Here is a 14,797-nt window from a genome sequence, read left to right on the forward strand (position 1 = left end):
TCAGACTGCCCGTCTCCATTTTCAGCACACCTTATTATAAATGTCAATACACATCCCCACAGTAGACATCATTAGCATCTCTTTAGTCTCTCAATGTGTGGAGAAGTCCTCTGCTGCAACATGCAGCTTTAGGCCTGCAACATTGATCCCAGTCTGAGTCTGTATCTTGGGGTGACATGGATTTGAGTCCAAAGCAACACTACTCCCATTACCCCCCAGCATATACCCCCCACACAGAGGTGCACTCCCCTACAAGCCAGGGCCCATAGACCGTGGGCAGGAGGCTGGCCTCCACACTCCTCCAGTAGCCCGTGACGAACGTCCCAGCAAATGGGCGTTTGTCACAAAACGCAACACTTTTGTTTTTGCCCCCATTTTTCATGAGCTGAACTCAAAGATCTAAGACTTCTATGTACACAAAAGGCCTATTTCTCTTAAACATTGTTCACAAATCTGTCTAAATCTGTGTTAGTGAGCAGTTCTCCTTTGCCCGGATAATCCATCCACCTCACAGGTGTGGCATATCAAGATGCTGATTAGACAGCATGATTATTGCACAGGTGTGCCTTAGGCTGGCCACAATAAAAGGCCACTCAATAAAATGTGCAATTTTATCACACAGCACAATGCCACAGATGTCACAAGTTTTGAGGGAGAGTGTAATTGGCATGCTGACTGCAGGAATGTCCACCAGAGCTGTTGCCCATGAATTGAATGTTCATTTCTCTACCATAAGCTGTCTCCAAAGGCGTTTCAGAGAATTTGGCAGTTTATCCAACCAGCCTCACAACTGCAGACCACGTGTAACCACACCAGCCCAGGACCTCCACATCCAGCATCTTCACCTCCAAGATCATCTGAGACCAGCCACCCGGACAGCTGCTGCAACAATCGGTTTCCATAACCAAAGAGTTTCTGCACAAACTGTCAGAAACTGTCTCAGGAAAGCTCTCTCTGCATGCTCGTCGTCCTCATCGGGGTCTCCACCTGACTGCAGTTTGTCTTCGCAACCGACTTGAGTGGGCAAATGCTCACATTCAATGGCGTCTGGCACTCTGGAGAGGTGTCCTCTTCAGGGATGAATCCCGGTTTTCCCTGTACAGGGCAGATGGCAGACAGCATGTATGGCGTTGTGTGGGTGAGGAGTTTGCTGATGTCAACTTTGTGGATCGAGTAGCCCATGGTGGCAGTGGGGTTATGGTATGGACAGGTGTATGTTACGGACAACGAACAAAGGTGCATTTTTTTTATGGCATTTTGAATGCACAGAGATACCGTAACGAGATCCTGAGGCCCATTGTTGTGTCATTCATCCACGTCCCTCACCTCATGTTGCAGCATGATAATGCACGGCCCCATGTTGCAAGGATTTGTACACAATTCCTGGAAGCTAAAAACTTGATAGTCCACACCTGTGAGGTGGATGGATTATCTCGGCAAAGGAGAAGTGCTCACTAACACAGATTTAGACAGATTTGTGAACAATATTTGAGAGATTTGCTCAGTTATAAATCTTAATATGTTGAGAAAGTGTGTAATTTTTTTAAAGAACCCTTTCCAGACTATTAGGTTGATTTACTAAAACTAGAGAGTGCAAAATCTAGTGCAGCTGAGCAGCCAATAAGCTTCTAACTTCAGCTTGTTCAATTATCGTTCTTCAAGTATCGCGCTACAGCAAAAAAATAGCTACAGCGCAGTCGCACATTGCCGGGAGGGCGTTTATGGATGTCCTCCCATGATCGCGCTTCTTGCACGCCCCCTTCGCTATACATCAGCAGGGATTTGTGATTGCCGTGTCCTTAGGACACAGCTGATCACAGACTGGGGTAAAAAGCCAATCACAGCGGCTCTTTACCAAGTTATCAGCAGTGTTCAATTACAGCTGATCACAGTGTAAACATGATTTGCCGGGTATCGGAATTCCTCTTCCCACACTGACAGCGCGTGAGGAGAGGAGAGCTGATAACCAGCAAATCCCCACATGGGACATCTACACTATTCATTAAAAATATAATATTGATTATCAATGCAGCTCAACAGTGCCCACCAGTGCTGCCAATCAGTGCCCACCAGTGCTGACAATCAGTGCTGCCTGTCAGTGCCCATCAATGATGCTTATCAGTGTCCATAAGTGCCATATATCAGTGCAGCCTCATCAGTGTCTCCTCATCAGTGCCCATTAGTGCCCCCTCATCAGTACCCATCCTTCAGTTCAGTCTATCAGTGTCCATCAGTGCAGCCTATCAGTGCCCATCAGCGCAGCCTCATTAGCGCACATCAGTAAAGGAGAAAAATTACTTGTTTACAAAATGGTATACAGAAACGAAGTAAAACTTTTTTTTTTTTTTCAAAATCCTCAGTCTTTTTTTGGTTGTTTAGGAAAAAAGAAAAAAACCTGAGTAGTGAAAAAATACCATCAAAAGAAAGCTCTGTCTGTCTAAAAAACATTATAAATATTATGTTTGGGTACAGTGTTGTCATTCAAACTGTGACAGCGCAGAAAGCTGAAAATTGGCCTGAACAGGAAGAGGGTGCATGTGCCCAGTAGGCAAGTGGTTAAGCTTTGGTCAATAAAACTGGAAGCTGATTGGTTACTTTGCAGAGCCACACCAGATTTTGCACTCTCCATTTTCGTAAATCGACCCCTATAGGACTAAAGGTTGGGTAGCTTATGCTCAGTATTTCAAGGGTTATTGTGGTCAGAGAACTGCTCACACATGACTTTTGGCTAAGTGTAAAAAATATATGTTGTATTATAGCCTTTTGTAAACATTTGTAGATTAACAGTGAGTGTTATCTTTAGGCTGCCATTAGACCTATGCATCGCAATAACGAAAAACGATATAACTAAAATGCATGTTTGGTAACATGCAGAGATGTATAGTAACGAAGTAGAACTACTTAAGTACTGTACTTAAGTACCGAAATGCGGTATCTGTACTTTCCTAGAGTAGAATTTTTTTCTCCTACTTCTACTTTTACTTCACTACATTTTTTCGATGATTTCGATACTTCTACTCAAGTATTTTTTTTTTGTGCTGCATAGTTACTCGTTACTTTTAAAAAAATTACCACTGCCAGAACAGTAGATGGCAGGTTGCATAAAGCTCAAAAAAATGTGTATAATGTCATTTGTAAATCAGCGCATATGAAAATAAAGGCTGTGTATAATAAAAGCTGCTATACCAAATCTTTCCAATAAAAAGAAAATATGAAACAAACAAATAAATGGTGCTACAGCGCTTAAAGTGCATCAAGAAACTACTAACAAACACAGGTTAATCATTTGAATAAATCATTTGAAATAATAAAAACAATATGATGTTCATACTTTTGACTTCTTTCTTTAATAACTACATAACACAGTACTTGTACTTCTACTTTCAGTACTTGAGTAGAATTTTTTTTTCAAAACTACTGGTACTTTTTACTTTTAGTACTTAAGTAGCAAATTTTTTGAAAAAACTACTTGCAATACTTAAGTAAAAAAAATGTTGAATACTTTAGTACTTCTACTTAAGTAACTTTTTCTGCGAGCACTTCCACTTCTACTCAAGTAATTTTTTGATCGAGCACTTGTACTTTTACTCAAGTAGAAATTTCGAGTACTTTATACAAGTCTGGTAACATGGTAATGGCGGTTTTTTCAATAAATGGCATATTGTTTTATTTAAAATGACAACCCATGTGGCTACACATTACAGTACACATGCAATGTGTTGTGAGTCACTGCATTACAAATAAGGGTCAAGTGTTTTTTTCTTACTTGGCTGCCGCAGTGCAATGGCACATTAACACATGTGTGGTAAAAAACGAAAAAGAACAGGTCGGAAGGGGGACTTATAGTGTAACTATTCCTACGACATTAAAATCAGTCTGTATATACAGTATAGCATGCTTGTTATACTCACTGTGGAACCTAAGAGGTTAATTCTCTGCATTGTGTAAAAAGGCTCTTTGATCCTGTATACACAGATCTTCCCCTTCATGCATTGCCCCCAAAATATGTCCAGATAAGACAGTTACTGGAGTCAGCCTGCACATGCTCCATTTGGTGTGTATTGCTAGAGAGTTTTTTGTTTGCTTGGGAGAGTGCATGTGATCAGTACAGGGCCAATGAGCACTGTCCAGACAGAGGGTCAGGGGTTCTGCATTCTGATAGGACAGCCAGTGCAGTATGAAAACTCCTCCTACAAGCTTTAACCAGGCACTGATAGAAGTCATAAGACTGCTATATACTGTTGATGAGAAAAGGTATTTAGCAGTTTATATTTACTAAAATGATTGCATTTCCATGTTCTGTGTACTGTGGGAGACCAGATATAGTGAATGCAGGGTCCTGGGTTCAGTAACACCTAAGCCTAGTACACACTATTAGTTTTTTCGTTCAACTCAGCAGGGCTGAACAAAAAAAACTGACAGCTCCGGAGGAGCCGCTGTACTAACAATCTGATGTTAGTATGGTTATCTCCCCTGCTGTGCTATTGTGTTCTGAAAGGGGGATAGCCCCCGCTAGAACACTCCAGTCAGCGCTCTCAGCCATTGGCTGAAAGCGATGATCGGAAACTAATCGGCAGACCGTTTTCGGTCATGCTCCATCGACAGGGGGCCGACCGGCTGCAGTACACACGGGCCCAATGTCCACCAGTTTCTACTGAACCGGTCGATGCCATCCGACATTCGGCCGGTGTGTACTAGGCTTTAGAGTTATAGGATAATGAAGAGGGTTAGCACATGGTGCGGAATTAACCAGGCTGGAAATATTACCAAAATGGGTAAAATAACTATATTATTCGACATATATCTTGTTGAAAAAGTATTTATTGAAACATATATATTATAAGTTGCTAAGTTTTATATTTTTGCAAGGTTTAAGGGCGATGTTGCAAAAACACGATTTCCCTTTGAAAGCCAACTTCTCCTTCTTCTTTGAAGTACATTTTTGCTATTTAGCAGATAAGCCAAATGTATCAAACTGTTAAAAAAATAGATCAATGCATTCACAATGGAAATCAATTTCAAGGTGTGGATATCTCATCCTATTTACCACCAGGGCCGGACTGACCATCGGGCAGAGCGGGCACATGCCCGGTGGGCCGACCTCCGGGCGCATGTAATTTTGTGTGCCAGTCCCAGACAGTGTCCCTCCCTCCGAGTCCCGTCCCGAGCTGGCCTCTCCGCGGCCGGCCGGCCGGCCGCATTACCGCATAGTCTTCTGGCCGGCCGGCCGCATTACCGCATAGTCTTCTGGCCGGCCGGCCGGCCGGCCGCATTACCGCATAGTCTTCTGGCCGGCCGGCCGGCCGGGTATGTCACTGCACCGTCACTGTGTACTGTCCCTAGTCCTAGGCATAGTCCTAGGCTGGCAGCCACCGGGCTGCGCTCACTGGGGCCGGCTCCGCAGGCGCAGCCATCGCCATCCAGCGTAGTTAAGCTCAGGACTGGAGGGGGAGGACTGGCTGTGAAGGGGGTGGAGCTAGAGGCGAGGGGACCCCTTCTGCTTGATCCGGACCTGGCGGGAACAGTGTGCAGCCGCACCGAAGACACCGGCACCCAAGGCCTGCTGCAACTCTGCAAGGTAAGGAAGAAAGGGTACAACACAAACACCCTACTACTCTTTACAAGACACTCTGCTCTGCCTCATCACATCCATCCCACCTCAGTGCCTCATCTCATCCATCCCACCTCAGTGCCTCATCTCATCCATCCCACCTCCATCCCACCTCTGTGCCTCATCTCATCCATCCCACCTCTGTGCCTCATCACATCCATCCCACCTCAGTGCCTCATCTCATCCATCCCACCTCAGTGCCTCATCTCATCCATCCCACCTCCATCCCACCTCTGTGCCTCATCTCATCCATCCCACCTCTGTGCCTCATCTCATCCATCCCACCTCTGTGCCTCATCTCATCCATCCCACCTCAGTGCCTCATCTCATCCATCCCACCTCCATCCCACCTCTGTGCCTCATCTCATCCATCCCACCTCTGTGCCTCATCTCATCCATCCCACCTCTGTGCCTCATCTCATCCATCCCACCTCAGTGCCTCATCTCATCCATCCCACCTCCATCCCACCTCTGTGCCTCATCTCATCCATCCCACCTCTGTGCCTCATCTCATCCATCCCACCTCTGTGCCTCATCTCATCCATCCCACCTCCATCCCACCTCTGTGCCTCATCTCATCCATCCCACCTCTGTGCCTCATCTCATCCATCCCACCTCCATCCCACCTCTGTGCCTCATCTCATCCATCCCACCTCCAACCCTCTGCTGTGCCTCATCCCATCCATCCCACCTCCAACCCTCAGCTCTGCCTCATCCCATCCATCCCACCTCCAACCCTCTGCTCTGCCTCATCCCATCCATCCCACCTCCACCTCCCTGCTCTGCCTCATCCGATCCATCCCACCTCCAACCCTCTGCTCTGCCTCATCACATCCATCCCACCTCCAACCTTCTGCTCTGCCTCATCCCATCCATCCCACCTCCACCCCTCTGCTCTGCCTCATCCCATCCATCCCACCTCCAACCCTCTGCTCTGCCTCATCCCATCCATCCCACATCCAACCCTCTGCTTTGCCTCATCCCATCCATCCCACCTCCAACCCTCTGCTCTGCCTCATCCCATCCATCCTACCTCCACCCCTCTGTTCTGCCTCATCCCATCCATCCCACCTCCAACCCTCTGCTCTGCCTCATCACATCCATCCCACCTCCAACCCTCTGCTCTGCCTCATTCCATCCATCCCACCTCCACCCCTCTGCTCTGCCTCATCCCATCCATCCCACCTCCAACCCTCTGCTCTGCCTCATCCCATCCATCCCACCTCCACCTCCCTGCTCTGCCTCATCCGATCCATCCCACCTCCACCCCTCTACTCTGCCTCATCACATCCATCCTACCTCCACCCCTCTGCTCTGCCTCATCCCATCCATCCCACCTCCAACCCTCAGCTCTGCCTCATCACATCCATCCCACCGCCATCCCTCTGCTGTGTCTCATCCCATCCATCCAACCGCCATCCCTCTGCTGTGCCTCATCACATCCATCCCACCGCCATCCCTCTGCTGTGCCTCATCCCATCCATCCCACCGCCATCCCTCTGCTCTGCCTCATCCCATCCCACCGCCATCCCTCTGCTCTGCCTCATCCCATCCATCCCACCGCCATCCTTCTGCCTCATCCCATCCCTCCCACCGCCATCCCTCTGCCTGATCCCATCTCTCCCACCGCCATCCCTCTGCCTGATCACATCCCTCCCACGGCCATCCCTCTGTCTGATCTCCACCCCTCCCATGAGGCAGTGGTGATGGGGGGGATAGGGATAGCATCAGTAGCGGTGGTGGTGGTGGGGAGGTGGGGATAGGGATGACATCAGTGGCAATGGTGGTGAGGATAGGGATGACATCAGTGGCAGTGAACATTGTCATTCCTATCCCCACCACCACTGCCACTGATGTTATCCCTATCCTTACCACTACTCCCACTGATGTCAACCCTATCCTCAACACTGATGTTATCTCTATCCCAACCACCACTGATGTCATCCCTATCCCCACCACTGCCACTGATGTCATCGCAATCCCCACTGCCACTGATGTCATTCCTATTCCCACTGCCACTGATGTAACCCCTATCCCCACCACCACTGCCACTGATGTCATTCCTATTCCCACTGCCACTGATGTAACCCCTATCCCCACCACCACTGCCACTGATGTCACCCCTATCCCCAACACCAATGTAACCCCTATCCCCACCACCACTGCCACTGATGTAACCCCTATCCCCACCACCACTGCCACTGATTTCACCCCTATCCCCACCACCACTGATGTCACCCCTATCCCCACTGCCACTGATGTCACCCCTATCCCCACTACCACTGCTACTGATGTCACCCCTATCCCCACCACCACCATACGAAACTACATACAAATTTTGGGGGCGCCTGTGAACAAAAACCTTGATTTTACTACACGTGTAATATATCACCCTGCACACTGGAATGAGAGCAATAATTATAGGATCCTTATTCATGGTAACTCTGAACTGATGACCTCTATGATCTTTAATAGCTTTGCTATATAGGGTACTGAAATGTGTTGCTATTTTCGGGCATGCATAGTCTTAAGGTTTGACACAAACTCATCTTTTATATTTTACCCAAAAATTGGGTAATATATTTTTAATGTACCCTAAAATTACCTGTTATCTCTTAGCCTGGGTTCACACTAAATGCAGACTTCATCTAAATAGCAACCCGTCCATGCAAACAGATTGCGGAGTGTATGTTAGGTTAACGACACCCTGCAATCAGTTTCCAAAACGCAGCGCGATTTGCAGAATCAGATCGCATGGGTGTGCAGGCTATATATAACTAACATAGAGTAACCGGTAGTTGTTCATCAGTGGTCATTTTGTTAAAGAAAAAAAAAATGGGCTGCTCAGCCTAAAATGCCCGGGCCTATTTTTTGTCCCAGTCCGGGCCTGTTTACCACTGTTGGCGTCATGTAGGACAGAGGACAGGGGTGTCCAAGCTGCGGACCACGGGCCACATATTGCCCAAGATGACTATGAATGCAGCCCTGCACAAAAATCTAAAATTTATTTAAAAAAGTTGATTTTTAAAAATGTTTTGTAAAAATATGTCAACACTTAGCGAACACATGCGGGCAAAGAAAAATTTGACAGTGTCTCTTTACTGGAGTTTTATCTTCCCAAAGAAAAATAGTCACAATCTTGCCTTATTAATGCCATCGTTTTTCGGCAGTACCTATATTTTTGAGCAACTATTTTCAAGGATGACGCACATGAAGGGCAAAGTTAGAACCAATATATCTGACGGGCACCTTGAGAATTCATTGAGAATTGCTACTACGTTCATGGAACCAGATATTGATGCGTTCATTTATATAAACCAGTGTCCAATATGACACTAGTTTTATGTTGTCCTCTTAATTTTATAATGAAAAAATATAAAAAAAAAATGAATTTTAATTATTCAGATAAGTACATCTGTATCATATATAAGTGATCATTAACTTGTGATCTGCCCGACTTTTTCTGCTCATTAGCTATCCTTATTAATAGTCTATTTTATGTGTGGCTCAAGGCAATTCCCCTTATTCCAATGTGGCCCAGGAAGGTCAAAAGGTCCCTGATGTGGGAAATTGTGACTTGCTATAGATCCTAACAGTACCTCATATGATCCTGTTGTTTCTTCTATCCTGTCTCTGAGTAATGTTAACCCCAAAAAGAGATCACTTTTTTATAAAGACTTTTTGTTTTATTTTGCTAGTGCCAACTGAAGGTTGAAAGGACATTTTCAAAAATCCCAGTGTGTAATACAAATATTCACGGATGACCTGCCACTTACCCCCTTTAGTAAATTCCACATTAACCTATGGCAAACCCTGAATGTACTGTGATTTTCTAATATTTAGGTATAGAGTGAGAGCTGCATACAATGAACCACTATTTAATTTTTAATAAATAAAAAATGTGCACAGGGGATATGCATTGGTACATAACCGCATTTTAATTACCATTACGCAGCAGTGTTCAGTCTACTTTTATGTGCTAACATTTTCTTTTTTTGTTACTCTGAGCGCTGTTATAAATAAGGACGTTTAAATGGTTATGTATCGTTGTACGATTCACAGCTGTCTTGTATACAGTGAACATTTGGTTTTGAAGTCGTTAAATTCCAAGTCTGTGTTTGGAGCTCCTAGTTATATAACACTTGAGTCATTCAAGCACTTAGAGCACAAATACTGAAAGATGGCTCTCTGTATACACAGAATTCATTAATTCACAAGGCCCTTTACAGTCTGCCTACTCTTTCTATCGCTGCCGGATGGTGTCCCTTACAGTTTAAATTAAATCTCCTATCCTTCTGATTATTCATTCTTCAGCACACTATGGCAGCCCTGTAGCATCCTGTAGCTGAATCACTGAATGACACTCTTTCTATAATTCAAACATTACAAGGGTAGGAAATACCAAAACTAGAGTGAAAGGATGGCACCTGATAAGTACTTGTTATAGAGTGTCTGGAAAGCGCATATTGATTTCTTGCCACACTCCTAAAATTTGCATTTTTTACTGTTTTTTGGATCATTCCAATAGGCTTTGGTCATTAAAATGATTACGATCTCGGAGAACAATAAAACAAATAAAAGTGGCAAGAAGAGACAGCAAGCACCATCAGACAGACTTAACTAAAAGTCTTCAAAGTAGATCTATCCATAGACACTTTGCACAATTAGACAAGTTTCAAATTTATTTTGTGTCCGTGTATTAAACTGTGGTTTCCTACGAATTATGCATTTTTTAAAACAGATGCAATGTTTTTTTGCCAAATGTATTATTGGTTACTTTATACATAGGTATGCCACCAAACTTTTTTTTAATGTACATAAGGTAGTTGAACATTTAAATTGTAGACATGAGATAGACAGATAGAAAGTATTACCATAAGGGTCTGGGGTACTGCCAACAATGTCCACAGATTCTGCAGGAGAGGACAAACCTCCTTGATTACAGTTGGCCAGTCCAACACCTTTTACATCTAACACATGACCTTGAGGCACCTTTGTTTGAAATTTTTTTGTGAGTACCCCACTACTTTCCCTATAGTCACACTCATGCCGCAGAAGTCTGAGAATCCTGCTATAGCTTCAGTAAACTTTTTATGGTTACATTTTCTAACGTACAACAGATATCTAATATATATGGACAACTTAATATTTCATATATTTCTTGCTAAGTGGTACACCTACGATTCTACCTGACAATCTTAAAAACATGACACCGCCAAATCAATACTATTCTGTAAAGCAAAAAATTATCAGAATTGCGTACTTAGTAAAAGACGGGAACTGACAGTTATTAACTAGTTTACACAACGTATATAAAAAATATATACAAGATGTATGTGTGTGGCGTGTGTATGTACGTATGTATAGTATATATATCTATACACATATATGTATTTACATATCTAAATATATATATATATATATATATATATATATATATATATATATATAATTTAATTTAATACATATATCTATATCTACACACAGGATAGATAGATAGATAGATAGATAGATAGATAGATAGATAGATAGATAGATAGATAGATAGATAGATAGATAGATAGATAGATAGATAGATAGATAGATAGATAGATAGATAGATAGATAGATAGATAGATAGATAGATAGATAGATAGATAGATAGATAGATAGATAGATAGATAGATAGATAGATAGATAGATAGATAGATAGATAGATAGATAGATAGATAGATAGATAGATAGATAGATAGATAGATACACACACATCATATATATCATTGCAGACATTACTTATTGTGTAAAACAAGTAGAAGTGACCAATGTTTGTGTTTGCATATCTATCTACCGATCTATTTTATTTTATATCTAGCTATGAATCCATATACTTTTAGGGCTATTATAATTAGCTCCTTCACATTAGCTTGTTGAGTTTCTATGTCAGCAGATAAACCACCATAAATATGCAGTATGGTTGGTCTGTATTTGTAGGACTCAAAAGACTTTTAATTAAGCTCCAGAATATCCTTATTATAATCTCCCATAAAGCTCGATTTTTATTCAACCATTAAAAGAGCACATCCAGCGCTCCATTACTACAGTCTGCATAACTAGGGCAATGTAGGCTGGATAAAGCAGCCCTAAATGTATCACACAGAATAAATGTCACAGCATTATTTATTTATTACATTTCGCTTTAGAGGCTGCAGATGCCTTTAAAGCCATACTTTGCACTGCTTAGTGGATGACTTGGATAATTACAACCAATCTCACATACACTTTACAGAGCAGAAATGACAATACTGTACCTGTAACAGCTAAGGCTTGATCCATTCCGAAAGCAAAGGTAGTTCTTGCATTGTCTTGGCATCTGTTGTATTGATTATAGCTTTTCATACTCAATCTTTCTTGGTTTTTAGCTGTACTTTTACATTCTTCTTGCTTGTCAGACAGAGTCATGGCTGCAAACCACTTCATTTCTATATATAGTCCTTGTGTTTTTCTTAAGATCCATGGATAAAAACTAAGACAAAACACATTTGTTCCTGGCTCTGGTACTTTCTACTAGATTAAATGCCCATGATTAAACTTTCTTTTTGCCAACGGCAGGTTGTTAGCTATCTAGATTTATTATGCCTTGGGCAATATCCTCAAACAAGCAGTGATAGTATATTAGCATTCCAAACTCTGATGAAGGTTTTGACGTGGAGGTCAGTAGTTGGTTCAGAGTCCTCCAGAGTAAAGTACCAGAGCATATGCATCAGGTGAGGTCAAGGAGCTACAGGACATCTGTGTGACACCTAATGTTAATTGTTCTAGGTTACCTAGAAGATATTTCCAGAGTCTTTAGTTTTTTTTCAACACAGGTTAAGGTTACTGCCAAGTACTTTTATCTTGGTATCATGTTTTGTATTCAGATATTTGGATCCCTGAAGGTTTTTCTTGTAAATATGAATGAAGGGTCCAGATATGAAATACCTGGCTGTTGTCCTCCAGACTGAGTTTTTTCTGATGGTTTTTCATCATGCTGCATTTTTACGTTAGAAAACGGCATCTGGCTGATCTTCACGCAATCTAACAAAATATTAATGTGTCTCCTTTGGTATGGTCTATACTTCTAAACCAACATGGCATTGTGTTCCACAAGTCTACCTGAGCCCAATCACAAAGGAATGTTGCACACCTTGAGCATCCAAAACGTTCTGTGTATCTGAAGGGTCTTCCTAAAAACATACACATGGCTCCATCAAAACCCATGAAACTGCAATAAAATATGTGAAATGCTAATAAAACACCTTTAACAACTATGATATTTACCTGATTGTCCTTAGCCACAATGCATCACATAATTAGATCTCCAAGTCATGAAAAATTAAAACTAAACAGTTTAAATTAAAAAAGGGTGAAACAAATAAGCTGAAAATCTTCTGAACACCTTTTTCTGAATGACTATTTTGATGATCAAAGTACACACATAAACTGTATTTGTGAGCATTACGATGGATAAAAGCTAGTGTACAGCAGAAAGCATGGATCACTTACATGAATCTAGGAGACTTCAGCTGATCCTCAAGATGATTCTGATTTCATCATGTAGTAGATGAAAGTAGCCTTCCCCATAAAACAATGCTGCCTTGTCTTCTTCACTTTGAGAGTGCCGTTGTCTCTCGCAGCCTGTTCTTGTTTCATTGTTAGATTAGCTGACGTCCTGGGAAGAGAAAGTGGCTGTATGGCACTTTCTAGTGGCTGCATTTGGAAACAGCAGCAGGCAGCAAACCATGGTATCACACTATAGACAAGAGGGACATCATAGTGTTTGTTGTACACTCTATGCACCCTTTAATGAACAGAATTCAGAGTTAAACAGACATCATATGACTGCTACAGAAGTGCAAACACAATAAAATGAATGCAGGCTTATTATGTGTTAATACATACAATCTAGATTGTGTTTAGATTGGGAAGCTAGTTATAGTGTGTGTCATGTCTGAGCAAACAATAAATTAATTTGCAATAGTAAAAAAAAAGCATTTTGCTCAAACCAGTTTTATGATGCTTGTCGAAACTGTGTTTTCTGCTTTCTGATTAAATTTCCCAGTATGTAATACTTCTACATACCCACAGGCAGCCAATTTGTGCAGGATTACACTGAATCAGCCTCACTTAAATGAAGGATATTAGGAAAGACTGCTCTCTGCTTATCATCGTTGATGCGTCATTTCAGCGTTTGCTATCAAAGGAAATAAAACTTGCAAAATGATTTCATTTAACAAGTGCGGCTGATTCTAAGTTCTTACCCTAGGCAAACATCGATTAAAAAACCTGACAGATCCAAGGAGCGAGGAATTTGGGTACATACCGATGACAGCAAGCATATTTGAGCATTAGGCTAGACAAATATTAGCTTTCCAACTCCAATGATTTTATACATTTCATTTTTTAATGAAGAAATAGAAACTTGTGTCATGTTAACAAATACTGAAACATTGTTCTCATAGTATGATCGGTAAATATAACCAAGTATTTCAATCAGTTAAGCAATAGAAAGATTCAGATATGACATATAAAATGCTATTGTTTGATGAAACCATGAAATAGCAAAAAATGATCTTTCTTTTCTTTTAATTAGCTGGCTGGTGATGATGCTTAGTACTTTCTTAGTAAAAAAAAGTATTTCTATATGTACAATTATTCTTACTGCTATTCTTGCAAGTACGCTCTCAATGTTCTTTTTCACATTAGCACGTGTAGAGTTTTGGAGCTGCAGCATGACGTTGATACGCTTTAGTGTGTTTTGGCATGCACTGATGTGCATTTTATTGTGCATTTAAGTGTATTAAATGCTCCAAGATGCACAGAAAGGCATGAAAGGATTTACTTTAGTACAGCCTGTGCACTTAGCAAAGACAATTTTCACTTTGCAAAGTGAATGATAGTAAATATGTTGCGATCATTGCCCAATCATGTGCAAAGGAAATTAAAACAACAATATTTTGGCTAGCAAATGGCTAGGGAATTGAATAAAAAACAGGGGATGGGAATTTTCCCCAGTGCTTTGTGAATGCTTTTACACTCTATTGACCTCCATCATCCAATTGCACAAGCAAAAATGCTGCATTTTTGTTTTCCTGCACCACATTTGCCAATCTCTGGACCAAATTATCTTGCAAAGTGCAACTTCTCTTACAAAGTTAACATGATATTTGC

At 42.1% G+C, this 14,797-nt stretch overlaps 1 protein-coding gene across 2 annotated transcripts in view; it reads right to left on the reverse strand.

Moving 5' to 3' along the window:
• DRD1 (dopamine receptor D1) overlaps positions 1 to 13,263 on the reverse strand; it is an 80,749-nt gene extending 67,486 nt beyond the window's left edge. The window contains exons 1-2 of one of the 2 annotated variants that reach the window (XM_082257030.1): positions 13,133 to 13,263; positions 11,899 to 12,813 (exon numbers count right to left, since the gene is read on the reverse strand). The gene's annotated coding sequence lies outside the window, so the exon portion shown is untranslated. Of the gene's footprint in view, positions 1 to 11,898; positions 12,852 to 13,132 lie in introns of both variants that reach the window. The other variant, XM_082257031.1, reaches the window with a different exon arrangement.
• Positions 13,264 to 14,797: the final 1,534 nt, after the last annotated feature.

The sequence above is a fragment of the Pelophylax lessonae genome (genome assembly GCF_965119305.1).
Source record: "Pelophylax lessonae genome assembly, chromosome: 4".
NCBI classification, from domain to species: Eukaryota; Metazoa; Chordata; class Amphibia; order Anura; family Ranidae; genus Pelophylax; species Pelophylax lessonae.